Here is a 20940-nt window from a genome sequence, read left to right on the forward strand (position 1 = left end):
CCACGTGCCTGACGGGGCAGCAGCAGCTCACAAGCACACGGCACCCCTCACCCCTCTCCTGCGCCCCGTCACCACGGGCCGAGCCGAAGGCCCACTCTACACCCCTCGCCCAGTGCGCCCTCCAGCCCTGGTTCACTGAGAGGTCAGTTCCTCCTTCCACCCTTCAGCAGGAGGGAGAGGGCGTCGGGCGACTCGGTGAACGGGAAGCGGAAACGGGAGAAGGTGAGGAGTGAAGGTGGAGACCAGGCAGAGACAGACACAGAGTTTACTTGTCAGAGCTGTGGGAGACAGGGGCAAAGCAGCTTGAGTTCTGGGACTTTAGGGGGAGGCTCAGGAGTCAGAGCCAGGGGGCGGTGGGCTAATGCGGGTGGTCAGGGGTTGGTTTGGGGTGAGGGAGTGGTGAGTCTTTCTCAGAAACGCCCTTGAGAGGGAAAGCGAAACCTTTTCCTTAAAATGGCAGCACTTAAGATGGCCATCCACATGCTAAGCAAGGACCTTATATTCCCCCACTTTTTTTGTCTTTATTGGGCCCCTTAGGGAACAGGGACAGAGGTCAACCTTCTATAACTGCTTCCTGCTAGGAAGGGGTGTTTGAATCCCTCATTAGGGGTGCAGGATGTCACTGGGATCATGATGGAGGTCGAGTGGTGTGGAATACTGTCCCCGGTTCCCCAATTCTTGGTGAGGGATTGGTATTCCTGTAACAAAAGCTGGTTTACAGTTTGGTTAGAGATTATTTGGACCTGGTCTTGAGCCAATCTAATGATGCAGGGGACAAGCATGAACAGAAGGCCTGTGACAAGGAGAGGGGTCAGGAGAGGAAGTGCCCACTGGAGAAGGGGTGACTTGGCGGCCACCTTCAGCAGAGGAGAGCTGTTGTTTCCGACCTTCAAGGTCCTGTTGGAGTTGTTTATCTGTCCTTTGCTCTACCAGATTGATTGACACCAAAACAGCATTCCTCCTATAGGGACAAAGTCCGCCTTTTTTGGCCATGAGAAGATCAAGGCCCCTTGGATTCTGCAGAACCACAGCGGCTGAAGAATCGAGCTGGGACTGGGTGGTTAGTATGGTTTGAGCAAGTTGCTGTGAGTCCCTAGAAATTGGACTGGTAACTCCTGGTGCATGCAGAGGGAGGGAGGAGGGCAAAAATGAAAAGGGAATTGTGGTCCTCATGGTTCTGCAGTGTCCCGTGGTCCTCAGAGTCCGAAGGAAGACCGGGGGTTCTGGCCTTGGAGAAACGCAGCTTGAGAGGGCCTGTGGGTGTCTCTGTATAAAAGGGCAGAGAAACCGTTTTAAGTGGGAGTTATGAACCCAATATGGGAGGCCCTCAAGGTGGGCCGCCAAGGGAGTGGTAAGAATGACCGATAAGGTCCAGTCCACTTTGCAGAGAGTTGAGGGGAGGTGCCTGTTGGGGGTTAAAGGTACCAGGGCCCCAGATACAGAGTGGGAAAGGAAGAGGCAGAACTCGGCTTGGCCAGAACAGCATCACTGTGTTGCCAAAGAAGGTTCCTAATGTGTGCAAGAAGGGGCCAGAAAAGATGAGGAGCAAGGGGCAGCGGAGAATCAGAGGGGCTGAGCTGAGCAGGGAGGTGGGCGTCCATATAGGAGTCAAAGGGGAGACGCGGAGTGGCTTCCTTGGGAAGGCTTGAGACCTGAGAAGAACCCAGGGAAGGATTTAGTCCAATCTAAATGTAATCAAGGGATAGTTTAGTGAGAATGTTCTTCAAGGTCAGGTTGGTATGTCCCACCTTGCCAGAGGACTGGGGATGCCAGGGGACATGAAAATGCCAGGAGATGTTGAGTGCCCTAGCTACTGACATGAAACATGGGGAGTAAATTCAGGACCATTGAGATTGGAGTGAGGAGGGGAGGCCGCATTGGCCCGGATGTGGTGCGGTGCCCAGCATTCCTGTCTCCTGTGCCCTGCACACCAGGGGGTAGACCCACAGCCTTGGTCTCCAAGGTTGCTCCGAGCAGGGATGGGCCTTCCACTGTGTCCCACCCAGGGGCAGTGTCCAGTTGCTCCTCTGCTTGCCACTGGGTCGACTGGGCCCTGATGTGCTGAATGTCCCATATCCCCCGTCACCTCCTCACCCAGCACCTCGCCACAGCCATACTTCATTGCTAGTCACAAACTCAGGACTCTGACTGCCTTCTAACCCTTCCCTTGCCATCTGGCCTTTCATGGAGAACGTCCCCCTCCAACTCCGCCAGGACAAAAACTTGCATCTGTCCCTGTAGGCATCAGTTTTCAGAACAAGTCGGCTCCTAGCACCCTCTGGGGAAAACAGTTTATTAATTGATTAAAAAAAATAAACACGGGAATGAGGAAGGCGAGGTCTGTGAAGCAGGCAAGTGGGACGGAGAGAGCAAGGGCAGCATCTGGGGTCCCTGCCTCTTTGAAGGTACAAAGGCAGGTACCCTCTGCAAGGAAGTGACATTAGTGTGAGGTCCCAGTGAAGGGAGGAGGTGGTCCCGAGAGGCTTCCAGAAAAGAGACTGTGCAGAGGTGTGCCGAGGAGCCACCCAGGAGCTCCAGGCTAACAGGGAGGAAGGGAGTGGAGCAGGAGGGCGGGAGTCAGTGCCGCCCCAGCAGCACCACAGAGCCAGCTCACCCCAAGGAATTTAAACTGGGAAGTGTCCTTAAGACTGTGCTGCAGGCCTTTTCCAAAGCCCCAGGAGGTTGTGAGCAGGGTGTGGGCAGGGAGTGGGCAGGGTCTGGGCATGGGCAGGGCATGGGCAGGGCGTGGGCAGGGAGTGGGCAGGGAGTGGGCAGGGCGTGGGCAGGGTCTCAGCAGGGCGTGGGCAGGGAGTGGGCAGGGAGTGGGCAGGGTCTGGGCATGGGCAGGGCGCGGGCAGGGAGTGGGCAGGGAGTGGGCAGGGCGTGGGCAGGGTCTGAGCAGGGCGCGGGCAGGGTCTGAGCAGACCCAGATCTGAGGCTCATTACTGAACGGCAACTCAGCTGACAGATCAGCCACAAAAGGCCCCTCACGACAGACACCACAGGAACTCGCTTTTGTCTCTTGAAGACACACATGGTATACGTGAACATGCACACGCAGGCCAGCACACATGCGTGGAGTCTGCTCTGCCAGCCAGGAGGGATGAACAGCAACCGCTGCGTACCAGTGCGGCCTACTGATGGTCATAGGTGTCAGGTTCGTGGTGGCCACCTAGAACAAAGCAGCCCGTGGGGGGAAGGAACAACGCCTGTCAATCAGCAGGACCCCCTGGCCAATCCTGGAGTTCAGCCAACTCCCCTGACCAACTCCAAGGGGACAAGGGACACTAAGAACACCTTTTCCTGTCCCAAGCCCTTCCCTTCCTGCTGTGAGCCCCGTAAAAGTCCAGTCCGGTCAAGCTCCCACGCGGTTTCTCCTCAGACCCTTCCCCTGTCCCCTCTGTGGGTCTGATGGAGTTCTGTGGGGTGGGGGTGGGGTGGGGGGTGATATCGCCATAAAATCTCCTTCACTGTTCAGCAGCCTTTTTAAATCTGCCTCCTTGGGTCGCTGCTCACCTCGCCTGATCTTACAACAGGTGCCCCTGCCAAGGCCAGACGGTGATGGCAGGGGCCTCTCAGGGCTACCTGGGCACACCCAGAGCTGACTTCACGAGATTCTGTTGTCACGAGGATCAGATGGGTCAAGACAGGCAAATGGCATTCGGAGAGCAGGAGAATTCAAAATGTATTTTACACCCCGCCCCCGTCGGCCCAGGAGAGATCAGACTTCAAATTCTGAGCCCCCATCACCGGTTTCTCACCATATTTATAGGCTATCTGCTGCCTAGTCTACAGGATAGAAGACCATGCATTCTCTGAAGAGGCTTTACAGAAACAGAGTGTGATAAGGGGAAGAACTGCCCCCCACCCAGGCCTTCCATAATCTCTGCTTGGGCCTGAAGTCTCCCTCAACAGGGGTGTTTACAATTCAAAGGCGAGTAGTTAGATTCCCAGCGGGAGTCATTTACAATCCAAAAGGGACTCTCCCTTTCCAAGGCACTACCCCTCAGGACAGTGTTCTTACACAGTGTGTTTACCTCCAAGCCTGTTTGGTCACCCATTACACTGTGAACCCAGAACTGTCTTAAAATTTAAAAAGTGTATTTAAAAACCACAGGTAGGCTGGGTGTGGCCACTATTAGAGCACGTGCTTAGCCTGCAAGAGGCCCTGGGCTCCCATCCCAGCACCCAAAACAAAACAAAAACAGAAAGGAAAGTTAGCTGAGCTGCCTGGGCAGGTGGCCACAGGAGTGAGTGGAGCCCCAGGTGGCACTGGTGACGGTGACAGTGAGTCCTTGCTTCCCCAATGCTGAAGTATAACCCCAGAGAAGCACGCTGCTGCGGCCAGTGTGAGGTGGAAAGTGGACGGCTTTATAAAGGACAGCAGAGACGACATCTCCCGCAGGAAGAAGGGGACCCGAATCCGTGGAAGGGAGGTCTTTCAGTCCTCCCACACTCCTGTCCTGTGTTCCCTCTGTCCTGCAGTGACAGAATGAGGTGGGAAGGCCAAAGGTGGGAGTTAGGGGACTGGAGGAGTCGTCTGGGCAGGAAGGGCCTGGGGAGGTCTGATCAGCACCTCCCTGTTTGCTGGGAGCTGCTTCATTAACAGTTCCTTAGGATGGGTTGGGCCTTGGGGACATTAACATTCAATTTCCCCAGGTGCTGTTCTGGTTTCTGGATTCCATTCTCGATAATGGTCTCCATTTTCTTTATCTTACTGGATATTAGACCTGACTTACCTAACTACACTAACTACCTATCTGTAAATCTGGCTTCAGCGGCCTCCTGGTCGTGGTGTGTGGACAGACAGAGGTGAGGGACGCAGGGGAGCAGCCAGAGATGAAGAAGAAACACTGGTGATGAGGCTGGCCTGGGCTGCAGGACCCCTTTAGACCCTGGAGGAGGGTGGCCACAGAAAGTGGAATTTGAAGCCATGCACTTGGGAGAGGTACCCAGGATGAATGCAGACAGAGGGAGGCCCGTGGATGTCTCTACCAGAGGTGGACTGTGTGGGTGTCCTCAGCGCAGGAGAAGGGAGGCCACTGTGCCCAGCACTTCCCAGGACTGGCCCATGACTGACAGACACCGAGGCTTCCTTGGAGATGCAGAACCCTGACCAGAGCAAGAAGAGCAAGAGGAGGGATGCAGGCCTGCGGGAGGCAGCCCTGCTGGGGCGTGGGGAGCCAGGCCAGGGCAGGAGAGAGGAGGGCTGATGTCCCTGGGAAGAAGAGGGTGCCCAGAGATGGCCCCATGGGACAGGCCACCTGACCACAGGAAGGGCTGGAGACCACTGATGGCCAAAGGGGACTGAGAGGCTGCCCGGCCCAGGGAGAACGGAGGGCGAGGGATCAAGACTGAGGGTGCTCAGGCAGGTGTGGAGGCGTGCGGCAGGAAGGAGCTGGGAGTCAGAGGGTGATTAAATGAGGACCTCAACAACCCTTGCTGTGTGAGGAGTAGGCCCCAGGCAGCAGCAGCACTCGGTAGGAGGGCAGGAGGCTGAGTCGGGTGAAGGGTCCTGCAGGCACCCTGGGGGGAGGCCCAGGAAGGACAGGATGGCTGGGGAGGGCTGCCAGGTGGCATGATGACTGCGGGTGGTACCTTCTGGGGCCCTAAGTGGCACAGCTGTCCCCTGGAGCTGCAGGCCCTGTCCCCCTGGTGCCCACCCAGGCTGCCCCCGACCCCGGCCCTTCTGATAGGGCCAGAATTTAAGAAGGACATTTAAACCAACACTTGTATTTTTTGTGGCACTTCCTGGAGACCATTTCCTGAACTGAGAGTGACTGTCACACTAACACTCCGCCATTAGCTTTGCCCCTGTACTTGAACCCAGACCTCACATGGTTCTCTCCACTGAGGTCAGAGGCTGATTGCCCAGATCCTGTGGGGTGCAGCGGGAGCCAGGTCTGCCTGAGGCCCTCCTCCAGCACAGGCCTGGCCTGTGGCTGGCCTGTGGCTGGCCTGTGGCTGGCCTGTGGCTGGATAGGATCTGTGGCTCAGACAGGGCCACCAGGACAGGGCAAGGCAACAGCATCAGAGAGGAAGGGCCCTTCAGGCATCTGGGAACATGCCTTCCCCAAAGACAGCCGGGCTCCCTCCTGCAGCACAGGATGACACCACAGACCCGGGAACTGGTCCTGGTCTCCTGTGATGCCCCCTGGGTGCTGTGAGAGACAACATATCTGTTTGTTTCTGGGGCTCCCCTGCAGGAGGAGCACACCAGGACTGGCTGTCACTCGCATCACCCTGTCCTCCAGGGTAAATTAAAGGGATAGAATGTCTCCACTCAGGGCCCCGGGTGCAGGTACAGGGGACCTGCCCCAAGGCCTTGGTGTGGGGGGCTGTCCTGGGAGGCTTGGCAGCCCGCCTCCCTCAGTGCCCTCCATTTGCCAGGCAGGGGCCTGGGGAGACCCTGGAACAAGACACCTTGTGAGCCACACCATCTGCAGCAGGGCTTCAGGCCTGGGTCTTCAGGCCTGCTGGAAGTCACCGCCGGCAGGTGGGCCCTGCGAGCCCTCCCTGGAAGTCACCATAGGCCGGTGGCCACCCCAGCTCACCTCCCTGTGTGTGTGCCACTCCCCTCTCTCCAGTGCTGCATCCTGAGATGCTCTGGAAGCTGGACCCCAGCTGTGCTCACCCAATGGTGGCCACACCACGCTCATCTTGAGAGCCGGCCATAGAGCTCAGGATGCCACTGCGTCTTTATAGACTCATCAGTCTCCATCCCAACTGACCCAGTGTGGCTGAACTTGTGTGGCCTACAGAGAAATTCCAAAAGGATCCTTCATGCTTCATGTGGTGCAGAGGCCTGAGTGCGGCTCCTTGTAGGGCTGAGGTGGGGGGATGTGTCTGTGAGGCCCTGCCTCGAGAACAGACCCAGGGCCCAGGGCCATCCAGGTCAGAGCAGGGAGAGGAGGGAGACAGCTCACACTCTCAGGACCTGTAGGGCCTTTCTTTCCTCCCAGTGGAGGGACAGGCCCCAGGGGGATGGCCTACCCAGTGCCCCTGCACAGGGTCAGGCTCCAGGCTGGGGGAAGAAGCATCTTCTCACTCAGAAAACACATTCTGGTCATTCTTTGTCCTCCCGCCCCCTCCTCTGCCTCCTCTCCCCAGCCTGCCCCTCTCTCCGTCTCTTTTTTTTTTTTTTTTTTAAAGGAGAGAGAGGGGGGGAGAGAGAGAGAGAGAGAGAGAGAGAGAGAGAGAGAGAGAGAGAGAGTGTTTTCAATATTTATTTTTTAGTTCTCGGCGGACACAACATCTTTGTTGGTATGTGGTGCTGAGGATCGAACCCGGGCCGCACGCATGCCAGGCGAGCGCGCTACCGCTTGAGCCACATCCCCAGCCCCTCTCCGTCTCTTTCTGTCTCTGTCTATCTCTGTCTTGTACCCAGTGCAGCACTGTGGGAGAAGCACTCTGTTTCCCTGTCCTCTGAGCATTGAGAGGACAGGCGTGTGTTTGTCACGGTGACTCACCCTGGTGGCTGCCGGGTGCTGGTGGAGTCTGTGCTAAGCTCCAGGGCGAGGCTGACGCAGGAGGGGGTGTGGCTGCCTGGTTATTTGAGGGATGTCCAGCATGGGCAGCACTGCCCAGCTGTCAACACTGATCCCTGATGGTGGGGACATGTGGGCATGGAGTGCCTCTTGGGGCTCAGCCTTCTTAGAAAGTAGGAAGGGGGTAAAGGGCACAGGCGAGAGGGCTCTGAGCCTGGGCTCTGCATGGGGCGGGGGCCCGATGCCCCTCTGCTGGCTCCTGGGGACATGAAGAGGTGTGCTGCTGGGCCCCCTGGAGGGCTCTGCCCCGCGCTGCTGGGGCCTTGGCTCTCCTCGGGCTCCACCATGCTCCACATTCAAAACGCGGCAGGGGACTCTGCCAAGGAACGGCCTCCCCAGGACTGAGCCCGTGGGCACCAGAGTCGGCACTGGATTCTGCAATAACTCCACACGGTAGCCCCGTAATGGCTACATTCATTCCCCAGCAAGTGACCCATGGTGGGGTGGGGACAGAGCCATGTCCTGGCACGTCCCCACTGGCCTCCTCTCGGACTCCCTTGTGGTGGGGGAGCACCCACAGGCCTTCCCCGAGGAAATGTGGGATGGAGAAGGTCAGAACGTGGGTGCTCCTGGGAGGCCACGCTGTGGGAAAGGCGCCAAGGTGCCTGGCTGAGTCAGGACTTCCACGTTCTGTGCCACCTGGCCTGGATGAGCTGCAGGTTCCAACTGAGCAGGGAGGGGCGGCTGCTTGCCCAAGAGAGGGGCCCATCCCAGGCTGGTGACCCAGATTCCAGAGCAGGGCGGAGCCTCCCCTGAGAGCTGGTGATTTTCTGCCAGGGTGTGTGGAGACCTGAGCTGGGCCTCTTTCAGGAGCAGTCAGACGAAGACTTCAACCTCTGGTTGGGATCTGGCTACTAAAATCCAAACATGAATGAAAATAACACTTACATGAATCTGATGCTCAGGCTCCAGCTCAAGCCCTCGTCCCATGGGGCAGGTGCTCCCAGGGGCTGAGCCCCTCAGCAGGTGGCGGGACCCACCTCACCCTGGGAAGGCCCTAGGCCAGGCTCTCACACACGCATCTGCAGATGCACCCCTGCCACACACACAGTGCTCACACACACACTACGTGGCTCAGGTGTGCTTTACATCAATTTGGAAAGGAAAAAGTAAAATCGTCTCTGTTTATATACAGAGAACTCGAAAGACTCCAGACCAAAACAAAAACCAGAACCAGCCTGTTAGAACTGATGTGCAGGAGGCAAAAGCACCAGTTTTTGAAGATATAGAAAAATCCACCCTAAAATTCACATGGAAATTCAGGGACTGAATAATAGCCAAGACAAGCTGGGAAGAAGCACCCAGCCAAAGTACTCCTGCCTCCCGATTCCAAACCTCTGCACGGCTGCAGCCGCCAACGGGGGCTCTCCTGACCAGAGGGCCAACGCAACAGAACAGGGCCCAGATAAACACGCCCGCGTGTTTGGTCAGGTGACTTCTGACAAGGGTGCCAAGACCATCTTTGTTGAGATGGCATCTTCAACAAAGTGCTGGGAAATCTGGAGGTCCCCATGCAGAAGAATGAAGCTGGACCCTGACCTTCACCATGTTTTAAAATGTACTCACAGTCGATTAAAGACCCAAACAGGACCCAAACTATAACACTCTTAGAAGAAACAGGGCAAAGCTTCGTGACATTGGATTTGGTCATGATTACTTGATATGACACCAAAGGTATCAGTGACAACATGAAAAAAGGTGAATTGAGCAGCATTGAAATTTGGAACTTCTATGCATTGAAGGACATGACCAACAGAGAGAAAAGGCCACTCACAGAACAGGGAGAGTACCTGTCAATCACGTGTTGATGAGAGTGACAGCCATAATACACAGAGAACTCCTAAAATTCAACAACAATTAAAAAATGCAAGATTGGGCAAAGAACTTGAATAGACAGGCATTTCTCCAAAGAAGACATAGGAACAGCCAATAAGCACATGAAAGTATGTTCAAAATCACAAACCAGGGAAACGCAAATCAAAACCACCCAGAGATACCACCTCACCCCATTAGGGTGGCTGTGATCAAAAAAATAACAGGTGTTGGCAAGTGGAGCCCTTGAGCACTGTTGGGGGGAACGCGGGATGGTGCAGCCACTATGGGAGAGAATATGGCAGGTCCTCAACTAGCTAGACGTAGAGCTACTGTGTTTCCCGGCAGTCCCACTGTTGGTCTACACCTGAGAGAATCGAAAGAGACATTCATGCGCCCACCTTTGCAGCAGTATTAGTTATAGTAACTGAGAGCTGGAAGCCACCCAGTGTCCACGGATGGATGATGCCTGAGCACGATGCGGCCAACCTTTCCAGGTGACACTCTGTAGCCTTAAAAAGCCTGCTTCAGCCTGGCCAGATCTCGAGGGCCTTGTGCTAAGGGACCTAAGCAGTCATCAAAGGACGAACATGGTGCATCTCTGGACACTCAAGACTGCACTTGGCCTGCCTCTGGGGAGTTGCTTTCGGGATTTCAGTCCAGCGCTTTGGTGGGGTGGATGAGCAGCTGCTGTCTTGACAGACTGCACCCCAAGCCTGCACTGCGCCTGGAGGTCCTGGCTAAGGAGGGGCCACACACACGTGATTTAAATATATATGGTTTTTGTCAGTGGGTGAAATTGCAACGAACTTGAAGATCTCGCTTGGCTTTACTTTTGATTCTAGAATTGAGAAACACCCCATTCCATGAAACAGAAAGGGTGCTCCAATAAGCCCTGCAGAGGAGGCTGGCCCAGGGTTGACAGGAACAGAGCAGACATGGGTCCAGATGCATTCCTCATGAGGTGGGAAGGGACAGCCACATCAGGCCCCTTTCCGCGGGCAGCATTGAAGCAAACAGTTTCATTATCTTGTGATTGAAAGTGGCCTGTTTGGGAAGTGAGGCTGTTCCCTCCTGATTCTTGGAAGGTCGCAGAAAGCTTAGTTTCAGCTGGATGATGTGGAGCTTCAGCTCGGGTGACTCCATTTTTATTTTTAGCCTGGCTGTTGGGACAGAGCGGGCGCTTAGTCCAAACCAACAGCCTCCTGCAATTTTTATTTAACGTAAACTTCAATGTGTAAACATTTTTTACTGGTAAACACATGATCAAAAGAATTTTGAGGCTTCAGGGTTGGAAGACAGGTCCTCTGAGTCAGGGTGGGGGTCTGCCATACCATCCTAGATGAAGGGGTAGCCAGAACAGAAGGCCTGTTCCCAAAAGAATTGGGGACAAATGTCCATTCACCCTAGAGGGCCTGGGAGGGCGGCCACAAGTCCAAAAGAGGCTACTGTCTACATTCAATGCGCTATTCTTGGTGGCCACATGTTCCTGCTGCCCACAAGGCTGGAGGGCAACTCCGGACATGGCCAGACTGGGGAGGGGAGCAAGGCGAGTACTGTAGGAGCAGGTGACAGACTGCCACAGCCAGGCTGACTCAGGCGAGCCCTCTGACAGGTGGCCAGGGCTCCGCCTCCACTGCCCCCCTGGTCCTGCCGTCCTCCAAGCAAGAGGGCTGGTCATAGGACAGGGGATGTTGGCCTGCCTGCGGCTTCTGCTGGTCCGCCACACCCTGTCTGGCAGGGCCTGGGCTGTCCCTGTGAGAGGAAGGGACTCCTGGAAGCTGCCTCTGTGCACTGCTATTTTCAAGGACTTTAGGGTCAGCCAAGAGTCCTGCACTCTCACTCAGTCAGTGGCCATCCCTAGGCCGCTCTCAGGCCAGAGGCCAGGAGCAAGGGCCTGAGAGGTCAGGAAACGCAGGCAGATATCAGCCCCCTGACCATCAGGGCTCACACTGGCTGTCCCCTGTTTGCTCAGATACCACACAGAGAACCCCCACAACAGCAATACCCCCACTGTCCCTATAACACACACCTACACTGCACACACACCACACACACTATACACATACCACACATACAACACAGACACCACACCCGCCATGCACACACAACATGCATAAATGCACACACCACACATACCATACACATACAAGGACAGACAACACACAGCACACTCCCGGCCCACACAACACTGTGTCACATGCACTCAGCCTGTGCCCTGTACCTTCTAGCTCCAGGCTGTGGGTGCTGGTCTGCCCAGGACCCTGGTGCCCACGATGCCCAGTGGCTACACCTACCTGAACTAGATGCAGCAATAGGGATAGGTGGTCTTCTCACCTAGGCCACTCCTGCTGAACAGAATGAGGCCACCTTCACCCCAAAAGACCATGCTCAGGGTCCTGTCGTTTCTCCTGCAGTGGGTTAGGCATGACAGGCAGAGCTTCCTGGGGTCTCACAGTGTCTGTGGAAGGGACCCAAGTCAGTGCAGTGGGGTCTGGGCTTGTGTGGGGAGGAGCAATGTGAGCCCAGTGCCTGGAGATCACAGGACCCCCAGGACTTCTGCCTTCCCTCCCAGGGAGCCCCTAGTACTAGTCCCCGAACCCAATGCCCCATAGTAGTCGCGGAGGCAACTGAAGGGTGCCCAGGCAAAGTACCCAGCTCAGAGCACCCAGGGAGCCAGGCCAGCCCTGCCCTAGCCAAGAAGGCAAAGACAGTCCTCTACTCCTCTGCTATGGGCACAGCCAGGACAGAGTGTCCAACAGCCAAAACACATGTGCCAACAACCAGCAGTTCTACGTCCAGGTGTATCCCAGGACAGCTCCAGGAGACAAGGGGACACTTGAGGCAGCCTGAGTGCAGCTGAAGTGCCCACCCACAGGAAAGCAAATTAAACAACCCTGATGCTCATGTACAGTTGGTCCTGATGCAGAATGGCCTGATTTATGATGGCGCAAGACACACACATCCAAGAGAAACTGCACTTTGAATTCTGAGTGTCCATCTTTCCTCGGGCTAGGATAGGCAGTGCAATTGTTTGTCACAACACTTGGTGGCAGTGGCCATGGCTCCCAATCAGCCTGATTGCAAGGGAAAACATGGGCGCTGTACAAGGAGCTGGGTTGCTGAGCTGGGATGTGGGCTGGTGGATTCAGTGTGTTTCTACTTAGAATATCCTCAGTTTTCAGTGGGTGTGTGTGTGTCAGGCATCCAAAGCCAACAGAAGAATGAACCAGGGCTGGGGACATAGCTCCAAGGAAGACCACTTGCCCAAGCTGGGTTCAAGCTCCCACCACAACAACACAAAAGCATGAAGTAATATTGATGTTGGCAGGCAGAAAGGTGCGGTGTCACAAGTATACTGTAGATGGGGACGTGAGTGGTCAAGGACGCCTCCCTGCAGGAGTGGGCAGTCAGATGCGTCCCAGTCAACAGGGCGGCTTGAGCCTGGGCTTCAACCTGTGAAGGGACAGTGAGCCCGTGACACAGCGGCCATCAGCTCTGGGTGGCAGAAGCACTCAGGTGTCTCCTCCTCACTGTACCTGCCTGACTTTCCAAACTTCTAAAAATAAACAAAAACAGGAAAAAGAGAAAGTGGGGAGCACAGAGGAGAGTAAGGAGCTGGGGCTCTTTGGGGCCGGGCACAGGACGGGAAGGGCCAGCTGGGGAGCTGAGCTCACTCGAGCCTACACAGCTTGCTGGGGGATGCCTTGCACCTCTCGGAGCAAATGAGAAAGTGAGGCATGCACAGGTCCAGCAGGGGCGGCAGCAGGAAGCTGGGGTCACCTGAGCACACATGCACAGCACCCCAGTGCCCGGAACACAGGGGCTCCACCAGGGAGCCGGGGCCGTGTCCACATCACCCTGTGCACAGAAATGACAGTCTGAGCTTTTTCCCTATGGACCCAAGCCCAGCTCTGGGGGAGCCCACAGACAGGCTCAGCAGAGCTGTCTTCCTGCTGCCTGCAGTGGTGATGATCCGCTGGCCATTTGCTCTGGAACATGGTGTGTGGCCAGTGTGGTCATCTCCTGAGGCTAGATCAGAGCCTCAGGGCAAACAAAATCACCACCCCTGCCTGCTTGCATTCTCCACCCTCCCTCAAGTGCCTGGAAACTTCCCCAGGTGGAACTTAGAACCAAGGTCCTTTCACAGGGCAGGAAGGCCTTGGCCCAAGGGTGGGGTGTTCCTGGTTTCTGAAGCCCTGGTGGACAGACCAGAGGGAGGGATGTGTTTGGACCTTCAAGGGAGGGTCAGCTTGGGTCTGCTCACCCAGCCTGGGGAAGAACTGGCTCTCTCTTCTCAAGGATGGACATGACCAGGTAGCCAGTCCTGACTCCAAGCCCTATAAGGGATGCCAAGTAATTACGGGCACATCAGAGGAGCTGGAGATGCTGGACACTGATCCAACCCTGGGTCTGTCCACCTCAGCCTCCAGAATGGGTACCAGCTGACTAGACCTCCACAGTAGTCTCCAGCTCCTCACACCTGCCCTCAGCAGATGGAAGATCATCTGGCTGAAATCCCTCCACCAGGCAAAGCTGCCAGACCTGCCTGTGCCCATAGGCGACCACAAGACAGCATCTCCACACACACAAGTCAGCCTCATTCCGCTGCTGGCCTCCTCCCCTCTGCATGGCAGCTGCACAACAATGTGGCTGGCCTCGGGAGAGGGAGGCTCCTGGAAGGACCCCTTGCCACCCACCGAACCTTCTCCTGACTCCCAGTCCCACTGTTCTCCCACAGGGCGGGGCAGCCGGACTCCTTGGCCCTGAGAGGACAGGAGTCATAGCAGCCCTGTCCTTGGGACATGTGGAGCCACGTTTCCACTGGATTGATTCTCAATCAGTGGCACATTTCCTGAGGGACGTGTGCCAGACCTGGGGAACCTGGGTCTTTGCAAGCAGCTGCTGCTGTGGGCAGAAGTGGGGGTGTGGCCAGGAAGACATGACCAGGTGGGGGCTGCCTCTGTTCTTTCCTGTGGACACTGCTCAGAAAGGAAACCTTTCCAGTACCCTCGCTGACCTTCCTGCTCCCCTGTCCCCAATTCTCCTAGTGTGGGTCTCCCAGTTATGGTGGCCCAGAAGGCCCAACAAGGAGCTTTCGGAAGGGAACCCGGCCCAGGAAACCACGACCACCCCTGCACTCCAGCACCCACCTGCACACCAGTGCACAGGACAGCAGGGTCTCATGGGACCTCGAGGATGGCCCTAAGGCCCCCGACTTGAAGGGCAGGACTGGGGCTGGGGTCCCTGCCCAGCATTGGTGGCCACAGCCAGTGGTGCACAGCAGCCTGCCTGCGCAGCCTGCATTCAGCGTCAGGAAGCCGGAGACCAACAGCCATGTCAGCGCAGCCTCAACATCGGGCAGCAGAGGAAACCCCAGGCCTGCAGCCCACGCGACCGCAGGAGCAGCTGACTCTCCTGGAGTCCCTGGAGGAGAGCCCTGGCCGAGAGGCCCTCAGGTCTGAGCGCTGAACTGAGGGTCCTTCGCACACACTCTCCAAACTCTGTTGGTGCCTCCTGGGGCCAGGCCAGGCTCAGGGCTCTTAGTGACATGACGGGATGGACACGGCCGCTGCCTGTGTGGAGCCTGAAGTCAAAGGAGAAGCAGGTGCTGGGAAGTGTGGGCTGCTGGACAAAGCAGCACATACAGAGAGGCTCTCAGTCTGGGGGCCGGAAGTCTGAGATCAAGGACTGCAGGGCTGGCTCCTGCGGGGCGTGAGGGAGTATCTGCAGGCTCCTGGGGATCCGCTGGCAACCCCCAGGGCCTTGGCTTGCAGGAGGCCCGATCTCCACCCTGGTCCTCACGTGCCATCTTCTCCACGCTCGCCTGCAGGTCTGATCAGACCTCCTCCACATGTGGACACGAGTCACGGGGCTTCTGGCCTCCTCCTACCCCAAGGGCATCTGTGAAGACCCTTCTTCCAGACAGGGCCCCTGGAGGCCATGGGGGTCGGGACTGCAGCACACTGGAGAATACCAGTGAGCCTGTGAAGAGTACATTCCCAGGGAAGGTGGGACTCCAGATGGTGGAGGAAGCGGGCTTCACCAAGGCACCAGTCATGTCCTAGAGCACGCCTTGCTGTAGGAGCTGCTCTTGGGGCCTCCCACCCGGTGGTGCTCCTGTGACTCTCCTCTCACTCCCCGTGGGACTCAGTGTGGTGCTCCTTGCTGCCACACAGGGCCCCAGAGGCCGTCTGCAGAGCCCCTCGCAGGCTGGACGGCAAGGGCAGGGCCTCACGGTGCACCCCTCCTGCAGGCCACCCCTCAACCAGTGTCCTCACACTGGTCTCAATTGGGGGAAGCCACATGGTGTGACCCGCATCACTGAGACAAAGAGAACACCACACAACAAGGCTCATCTTTGTCCTCAGTCCCCGTGCCTCTTGCCTGAATCACACACAATCCCCCTGCAAGATTTCAGTGGCGGGGAAGTGTGGGGTGGGGCGGGCGAGAGAAGGCAAGAGCGCGGACCCCCCCCCCCCCCCCCCCGCCGAAGCCCAAGACACAGGTCTCGCCACTGCAGGGCAGGGAACTCTCAGCTCCCCCTGGCCAGGGCCCCAGGGACACTGCTGAAAAAGGAGGTATCTGAACAGACATCCAGCTGCTAGGAACCTCCTGGCGTGTCTTCCCAGGGACAGTGGAAGCTTGTTTTCCACGTGAGCTGCAGTCCCCCCCCCAGGACCCCTACTGGTGAACGGCCATTTCCAGCAGCTGCTGGCGCTGCCCTCCCACCTCTCCCGCTCTCCTCAGAGGGCCAGTTCTGGGAAATGCTGTCACCTCCTCTTTACAGAACCCATGTGCAAGCACCATGGGAGGCAACCTCAGAGTGCAGGCTGCTGGGCGGGGAGCCTCACCTCGCAACTGGAGGACACCTGGCTCAGCTGTCGGGTGAGCAGTGTGCAGGTGACAGTGTGCAGGTGACGCACCCTCTGCCCCGCACTGAGCCGGAATGTGGCCTCTGAAGGCAAGCGGTGTGCATGTGTTGACCTGCTTAAACCAGGTGAGGATTTGAATCCAGTTCCCCTCAGCCAGCACAGGTAGAAAGGAAGCAAAGTCACCAGAGAGACAGCTGGCCAGGCGGCACACCCCAGCTCCGCAGCCCCTGTGCATGTGGCTGACGGAGCTCTCTGCAAGCCTTCTTTTCTTTGAAATATGTGCCTCTTTGGTGGCAATGTACCAAATCATGTGGAGGCTTCAGGGAAACAAAGAGATATACAATACATATATCTACACACTTATAAACACACACACACACACACACACACACACACACACACACAGAAGTATTTCCTGAGAAAACTCACTCTACCCTTGTTTGGGGTTTTGTTTATAAAGAACTTTACTGAGGTGTAAATGACACATGACAAACTGCACATATTCAAGGTGTACAATTTGATACATTTTGACATAAATGCATATGGCCAAAGGTCACCACCAGGAAGTGAGCATGCCCACCACCCAGAGGCTCCCCAGGCCCTCCAGGGTCCCCTGTACCTCTCCTGCTCCACCTCCAGCTGCACTCCAGCCTCCAGAGACAGGCTTGCCTGTCCTGGAGTGTCTGCCTGGAACCTCACGCTGCGCTCTGCTGGCTCCTTGCACTTGGCAGGCCTGAGGCAGAAGGCCGTTCCCTTCTCTTGCTGTTTGATTACCCACTCGCCTCCTGGCAGACCGCATCTCATTTCCAGTTTTTAGCTACTACAAATAAGGCTGCTGCAACATTCGCGTGCTGGGTCTTCATGTAGTCAACACTTGTTTCTCTAGGACTAGAACAGCTGTATCACATGGCAGGCGTGTGTCTTTCTGTGATGCCCAGGCTGACTCCTGGCTCAAGTGATCCTCCCACCTCAGCCTCCCAGACAGCTGGGACCACAGGAATGTGTCCCTTTGTTTAACTTTTAAGGAAACTTCCAGACTGTTTTCTAAAGTAGTCCCACCACTTTACAGCCCCACCCACAGAACATGAGATGCCCGCTGACCCACAGCCTCAGCAACACCTGGCATGTTGCCTCAAACTAGCCACTCAGTACACAGTGGTACATAGTATGGCTTCACTTTGCATTTCCCTGATAACTGATGATGTTGAAATCACTTGCTCAGGTGCCACCCACATGTCACCTTTGGTGAAATTCCTGCTCAATTTTTTTGCCCATTTTTAGACTGTTTTCCTGCTTTGGGGCTGGGAGAGTTCATTCTGTTGTATTCTAGATATAAGTCCTTTATCATACATGAGCTTTGCAGAAATTTTCTCCTGGTCTGTTGCATATAAATATTTTTCTTTTCTTTTTTTGGTACCAGGGATTGAACCCAGGGGCACTTAATCACTGGGCCACATCCCCAGTCCTTTTTCATATTTTATTTAGAGACAGGGCCTCACAAAATTGATAAGGCTGGCTTTGAACTTGCGATTCTCCTGCCTCAGCCTCCTGGGATTATAGGCATGCTCCACTGTACCCGGCTATTTTCAATTTCTTGACAGTATCTTTATTTTTTTATTTTTATTTTTTGGGGGGTACCGAGGATTGAACTCAGGGGCACCCAACCACTGAGCCACATCCCCAGCCCTATTTTGTATTTTATTTAGAAACAGGGTCTCGCTGAGTTGCTTAGAGTCTTGCTTTTGCTGAGGCTGGCTTTGAACTCGTGATCCTCCTGCCTCAGCCTTCCAAGCCACTGGGATTACAGGTGTGCACCACTGCACCCAGCTCTTGACAGTATCTTTTGAGGAGTGAAAGTTCTTAATCGAATGAAATCCAATCTATCCATTCTTTTATGCTCTGTGCTTTTGGATATCCTTTCCCAATAGAACCAACAGAGGCTTTTCTCCTGTGCTGGAAATTCTAGGTTAGTTCACATGCTTAGGTCTGTGACCTGCCCTGGGACCACACCTTGCCTGTAGTGCGAGGCATGGATCAGAGCTCCACTTCTGGCCAACTTCGCCCAGCTGTCCCTGCACTCTTAGTCACAGGGTCTGTTCTGTTCTGGTCAGTGTCCACCATGAGGCCAACACGGCACTGTTTGAGGGTGGTAGCCATACTGTAAGTCTGAATATGTGTCCTCCAAATTTGCACTTCATCAGATTGTATTGGCCCTTTCTATTTCTGTGCGAATCTGAGGTCATTTCGTCGTTACTGTCTACAAAAGACCCTGACAGGATTTTGATTGCGTTGTTTTAATCGGGCAGATTAACCTGGAAAGGAGTCACATTTTAACTGTACTATGAATTCCTGTTCATGAATACACTCTCTCCTTCCGTTTATTTACTTCATCTTCACATCACCTGGGCGATGGTCTATAATTTTGAGCTCAGGACTTGCACATTTTTTGGTAAGGTTTATGATTAAATGTTGCATATTTTTTGGTGGCATTTTTTTAAATCTCAAATTTGAATTAGTTGCTGCTAGTAAACAGAACACTTTTTCCCCCCTGTATGTTAACCTTGCACCAGCCTTGTAAGCCTACTGGGTCTAGGAAATCTTCTCTTCATAGACTCCCAGTGATTTGGTAATGTCTTCTGAGCATCAAGAGAACTGGTCTCCTCACTTTCCAGCCTTGACGCCTCTTCTTTCCCTTCCTTACAACATGGGGAAGCAACCAGAATGAACCTGAGTCAAAGTGGTGAGAATAGACGTCCTTGTTCTGCTCCTGATCATGGGGCGGGCAGCATGGGTGGAATTATGGCCCCGCAAGGTAGCTGCAGTCCAGCCTCAGGCCTGACAGTTAAGACAAGGCCACACTGGAGTCGGGTGATCCCAGTCCAGCATGATCTGTGCCATTGTGGAAAAGAGCTATGTGAAGATAGAGGCGGTGGTCAGGTGGTGCTTCTGCAAGGCAAGGAAGGACAACAGTGGCCAGCAGTGGCCAGCAGCACAGCAGGAACCAGGAGAGGCCTGCGGCAGCTGTCCTTCGCAGATTCTAAAGGAACCAGCCCTGGTTTCGGCTTCCAGAACTGAAAGAATAAGCCCATCTGGTCCGAAATGCCCAATCTGTGTACTTTGTCACAGCAGCCCTAGGAAACCAACGAGGGAAGAGCACCTGTCCTTCTCCGGGCACACTTGACATCAGCTGAGCTTTCTCCTGGGTGCCGGTCAGACCTCTGCTGCTGCATTTGCAGGTCCTCACCCACCTAGGCCCAGCATTAAAGAAACTGGAGGGGCCTCTCGGCCCTCAAGTGAGCTCCTTGCCCCTGGACAGCTATGTCTGTATTTCCTCTATGAAACACAGGGAGAGGGTCCTAGGCAGCCTGCAACTTAACGCCATTGTACCTTGTGAGGCAGACGCCAGGAGAGGCCTGGGCACCAAACCCACTGCACAGGCAGCTCTCCCTGCAGCACATACTCGCTGAGGACCCCCTGTGGGCTGAGCAGAGAACTGAGACCCAGCTGGACAGAGGGGCACCCAGCAGAACTTGGAAAGAGGCCTCCTCTTCTCACCCAGCCCCACCCCCATGCTCTGTCCCTGACTGCCGGGACATGAGGCTGGGATGCTAGGGATGATCTCCCAGCAGCTTCCCACCAGGCCTTGCCAGAACTCCCTTGTCTCAGGGTCTTCTGCAAAGGTAAGAACTCCTGGCCCTGGAAAGAGCCAAGTACAGGCAAGCGGAGGGACCAAGACATCCTAAATCTAGCAAGAAGTGCACAGAGGGTCACAGTATCTTCCTGACCCTGACCCTGATCTTGATCCACCAGGGCCCCGGAGATCACAGCTTCTCTGAGTGTCTTTGCCATTGTGGCCCAGACACTCTTGCGGCAGTTCTGGGGCAGAACAGCCTGTCTCCCCACTCCCAAACAGGAGTGCCCTGTGGTGGGACCAGCAGTGTCGGCTGTATGCCTGGCCAGGAAGAACTTCCTTCGATATGAGCGCCTCGGGATCCCGCCAAGCTCACATTTCAGCCAGTACAACCGGTAATGGAGGTGCTGGCCAGAGATGCCCTTAAAAGGCTGAGATCAGTCCAGTCTCCCAGCTCCCAGGAGGGCAGGCGAGGGCTGTGGGGGCTTCTTGGCGCCATCACACTGGACACCGTGGCGACAGCTGCTCTTGTCCATTTATAACTCCCAGCCCCAGGCTCTTTGAGACCCTGGATAGCAGATAGCCCTGCCCCACCCCTCCCGTGCCTAGAGCTGCAGAGAACCACTGCAAGGTCCCCCTGCGCCTTCAAGTTTCCAGCTAGAGAAGCATGGGGGACGAGGCCATCTTCACTTGCCAGCGGTGTGTTGCTTGAGCCTTCATTTATCACAGCCCTTGGGGAGCCACTGAGACAGCCAACATCTGGTATGAGGGCATCAACCCACCTGCTTCTGACCATCTGCCATCTAAGCAACAAGAGCCATGGTGCGTTCCAGCCTCAGTCGAATCCCATAATGCAACCTGAGCACCCCAGCCCTCTTGTCTCTCTAGCACATTTTCTCCTGTGCACCTGGCTCTCTCATGCCTCAGGGCCTTAGCATGTGCCATGCCTCATCCAGCCCTGGGGTCCCCTCTTCTGCAGAGTTCACCAGGCAAGAGTGCATTGCTGAGTGACTTCTTATCTCTGCCCCATCTGGATTCTGCCAATTCCACCCCAGATCCCATTCCTGTCCACTCC

At 55.6% G+C, this 20940-nt stretch overlaps 1 long non-coding RNA gene across 1 annotated transcript; it reads right to left on the bottom strand.

Moving 5' to 3' along the window:
- Nucleotides 1-249: 249 nt before the first annotated feature.
- On the bottom strand, nt 250-12018 carry LOC308653717. Its single transcript, XR_014023093.1, has 2 exons — nt 11657-12018; nt 250-1266 (listed from the first exon to the last, which is right to left on the bottom strand). It is a non-coding gene; the product is annotated as an uncharacterized lncRNA (long non-coding RNA).
- Nucleotides 12019-20940: the final 8922 nt, after the last annotated feature.

Source organism: Spermophilus citellus, assembly GCF_964194105.1.
Source record: "Spermophilus citellus genome assembly, chromosome: 7".
NCBI lineage: Eukaryota > Metazoa > Chordata > Mammalia > Rodentia > Sciuridae > Spermophilus > Spermophilus citellus.